This window comes from Triticum dicoccoides, chromosome 4A, assembly GCF_002162155.2.
Source record: "Triticum dicoccoides isolate Atlit2015 ecotype Zavitan chromosome 4A, WEW_v2.0, whole genome shotgun sequence".
NCBI classification, from domain to species: domain Eukaryota; kingdom Viridiplantae; phylum Streptophyta; class Magnoliopsida; order Poales; family Poaceae; genus Triticum; species Triticum dicoccoides.
In genome coordinates, this window is record NC_041386.1 from 19,032,625 (window position 1) to 19,037,165 (window position 4,541).

The 4,541-nt window shown below is 40.2% G+C and overlaps 1 pseudogene; it reads left to right on the top strand.

Moving 5' to 3' along the window:
- Positions 1 to 284: 284 nt before the first annotated feature.
- On the top strand, positions 285 to 4,129 carry LOC119283367 (annotated as a pseudogene).
- The last annotated feature ends 412 nt before the right edge of the window (positions 4,130 to 4,541 follow it).

Sequence of the window (4,541 nt, forward strand, 5' to 3'; positions counted from 1 at the left end):
GCAACTGCCGACAAAGAAATCTTCAATTGTATATGAAAAAAGCTTTAATTAGCGACACAAAAAACTTCAACCGGCGACCAGGGGAGGGAGACGAAGATGGTACGTGTTTTTTATTTTTTGCTGGAATCAGTGACACGAAAAGCTGTAACTAGAGAGTCGATTTGCTGGGACCGGCATCAGGCAGTGGCAAGCTGCGACGGTGGAGAGCGGCTGGTAGGTGAGGGAGGTGCTCCACACCGGAGACGTCGCTGGGATCGAGGGGGGGGACGATTGAGGGGTGGGCAATGGCGTCGAGCGAAGACGAACCAGCTTCAGTTCAATCTGAAGCGTTCACGGAGGGCCAGATCGGACGCTCGCGCGGTGACCGGCGCCTACCAGTACGAAACCGACCGTCAATCTGCCAACAGACTGACACAGTCCGGAAACTAACACAGACCACAACGAGGCCTTAAATAGGACGGCGTTGGCGTCGACTGAGAGTCTGAGATACGCCCCCCAAAAAGATACTCGACCAATAAAAGACAGAGTCGGCGGCGCGATTGCAAAGGGGATCGGCGATCAGAACAAGAAGATACTCTGTCGCCTGGTTCCGTCGACCATGCGTACGCCCTTGTCTTTGCCAAGATTGCACAAGACGAAATAGACCAAGAGTCGGGTATATATATGATTGCGCCATCCCGTAGCCACTATCCAAGTTTTCAACCGAGAATTCCTAAATAATTATACAAATTGTCTTCCTCTGCTCGTGTATGATCTGATCGATATTTTTTAATGTTCCTGCCGCCTGTAGCTCCCAGCCCTGTGCAAATTCCTACAATCGCTTACTTCAAACCTCCGACCTTGTTTCACACTGATGAGCTCTTTTCTATCCGTCGATCTGGAACAAAGGCCGTGTTCTCGGCAGCCAAATTTCTTCTAGGGGTTTCATCCTCTCTCGGTACGTGCATATGTGGTCTTGTACTACGTACCCTCCATGTTTCGGATTGTTCGTCGCGCAGCTTGATCGTATATCTTGTGCTTGAATCACACAGATGGTGAACCACTAAGACGGTGCTCTGGCTTCTGGATTGATTGGGATGAGGAGAGCAAAACCGGCCTTGTTCTCACAACCACTTGGCTGATTCGCACAAAGGATGCTCCTGTCAGCGTCTGGTCAGGCGGTGAAGAGTATGCTACAAACGCTGATGTGAGTCAATGTGTTTCTTCTATTAATGTATTTCTTTTCAAACTGGTTCCGTCGTAAATAAATAAATTAATCTCCGGTGTAAATTTAACTAGTTGCAATTCACATGTTTTTTTCTTGCTATTGGCCTTTTCAAATAACAAAATGGAAACAAAACATGTGTTTGCTTACTATTCAAAAATCCTATATAATCAGTCTCACAACTTTTTCTTAGGTCACTGTTCATTTGCTAAATGGCACCAGTGCAAAGGGCCAGCTGGTCTATCACCAGCCCCACTATGATCTCGCTTTCCTGAATGTTCAGATGGATCAACCAATCAAGTTACCATCTTTTAATGAAAAAGATGTAGAATTTGCTCAAAAGATTTTTCGACTTGGAAGAGACAATGCCTTAAATATAAGGATAACATATGCTAGAGCAGAATATCTGAATCCAACCATGTATGAACGGTACCACAATATATATTTCCGTTCTCCAGATGGCCATGGCGATGATAATGAGGTAATATATCTTATCATGAGATAGTATTGTATAGATTTGTTACAATTTTGAGTTTTGTTTCATGACAACTTTGTGTTCTATATTGCTATCTATTGTTATAAGATTTTCCTTGTTCTTGCAAACTCTCATATGTTGCCAATATGAATTGTTGCAGTATGACAATGGGGGGCCAGTTATTGACTTGGGTGGAAAAGTGGTCGGAATGGTCAATGACCCTGAGAGATTTGAGTCTTTATACCTTCTTCCATTGTGCTCAATTGTTTGGATTCATGGAGGAAATATCGGTACGTTTTTCCTCTCAGTTCTGTAATGGTATCAATGAAAATGTGTTCTTCCCTATTGTTTCTTTTTTACTTATTGTTAGAAGTCGAACTATTTCTCGTAGTATCTGTTTTATCATTTTTATGCAATCTAATGACCATAAGTTATGTATAGATTCTACAACAAGGTGATCATTGTTGTGTTTTATTATGTATATATACAGAGAGATATGTTAGTGGCTGCAATATATAACTTTACAACAATAATCATTTATAAGCAAATCAAGAACTGGGTCTAGACAAAAACAAACATCTAGAACCACGCTGAGATGCTGAGAGTACAAATGGATTATGATGACAACTAGTTATAAGAAGGGTTCTGCTTTGATGTCCTTAGCCAAGTTCTAGAGTAAAGTTTAATGGAAAAAAATATATGTTTTAGGCTTTTCTCTCAATTTTGATGGACAATTTTCCTGAAGCCATCTTTTTTCAAGGAGAGTTTCAAGTTAAACCTATGAGATATTCATGAACAAATGTATTCTCAGCCGTTCTCAGTCATAATGAAATATGATGTACTCCCTCCGTCCCATAATATAAGAGCGTTTTTGACATTGTGTCAAAAACGCTCTTATATTATGGGACGGAGGGAGTAATTCTTTTACATAATATCATGAAAGTCCCTCTTTAGCATTTGTCAACTACTATGAATGACTCATCCCCTTTGGGCCTTTCTAAAGTCTATTTGAATCAATTAATTGGTTATTGTTGTGTTTTTTGACATGTTAAGATAGAAGCTCGATTCCACCAAAGATTGCTTACTCTGAAAGTGTTATACTTGCGCCCTGTATACCTTTCTTGAAATATATTAAATGATTATCTGATTTGATGTAGGCATTTCGCCCGGCCCCATCTTGGAATGACGTTTAAGGCCATCGAACTTCTAGAACCTTCTCATGTTGACATGTTATGGCGTATGTATAACATTGATGACGGTCTTGTTGTTCAAGAGGTAGGGTAATTATTTCCTCGAGGTGCTCTATTTCTCATGCATGTAGTGGTTAATTATTTGGCAATTGAAACCTAGGTGTCAAAAGGATCTAATGCTGAGATACTCGGAATCCAAAAAGGTGATGTTATTGAATCTATCAATGGAAAACGTGTTTCTACAACAATTGAGGTGGGTGTATTAATGAGGTGAAAATAAATTATATTTTTGTGATAGTTGTTGGCTTCACGGTCTTGACTGCAATGTTTTTTCTCTGCAAGTTCGAAAATATGCTGATGAGCACATGCAAGGTCCCTTCAGGTGTTGAAGTTCATATTTCTGTAAGTACATTTCTATATCATAACAGCGGTTTGCTTGATCCCTGCCATCCATTTCTTTGTGCTGATGTATTATTAGCAAAATGCTAGCACTAAGAGATTTGCTTCGCTAACTCCATAGGTTGGGGTGTTTCACACACTCAAAAAAGAACGAAGCACCATAGAGTTGACTGCAAATTTATCCGAACTTGGAGAAGTCATTACAAGCTAGGTACACATCTCCTCTTTTAATTAGCCCCACCCACAAATTAGTATTTCAATTCTCTAGTATTATATTCCATTTTTTGCAGATAATTATTATCCAGATACAGTGCTAGCACTAAGTATGTAAGCTTATGTGCGTTGTGCAATACACTCTTACGTGAAACCTATGTGATGTTTAAAATATCATACCACACCATAAAATATGCTGATATTTTGGAAGTTTATGGTTTTCGTAAATAGGTGGTGTGTAGCAGGTTGTAGACTTGGAAGTTTTTGGGTTTTTTGGAACAAGAGATGCATGTCTGTGCTTGTAGGTTTGTTGATGGGCGCTAACTTTGAGTTGTGTGACATTTTGCAAAGAATACAAATTAAATATTGCTTGCATGTTCACTCTCTGTTTTCTTTTTGGATGGGAATACAAAACATTCGCCTTGAGAGAGGTGCTTTGCATGCCAAAGAGGGATTGTTTATTTGACACTCATTCTGTGTTATAATTCGTCACAGGTCCTACAGGCTGCCAGATTGAGGACGGATGTTTCTATAGTGCGGTATACTATGATGGATACTTACCTGTGACCATATGTAGTATGCTAGATATATCTTTCTCTAATAATAAAGTACGGATTGACTCCGTTGGTTCACCGTCACAATACGCTTCTTCCCGTGATTTTACGCTTTCAGTTTGAATTTAAAACATATTCGAGGTGGTACTAAATTTCTGTCTCGGTAATTCAATCATAGTTGTTTTCTTTATTTTGCGTTCTAAAGATTGGCCCGTCGATTGTGTACATAAATACATAATTGGGCTGGGCTTTCCTTCCCTCAAAAAAAAAGCGCAATGTGTGGCCGCATTACACCCGGTCTCTTTCATCTTCTTGCATTGGTCTCTTTCTTCCTCGACAGCTGCTCTGCAGCAGACATGGACCTCCTTCCTGTTCTTTGATCTCACCAGATCTCCTTCTTCAAGGGCACAATTCCTTCTCTTCAACACGTACCAGATCGAGGAAAAGAAACTATTCGATTTGTTATTAGATCGAGAGGGAGAGGTCACGGGGACCAAGCACAAAGT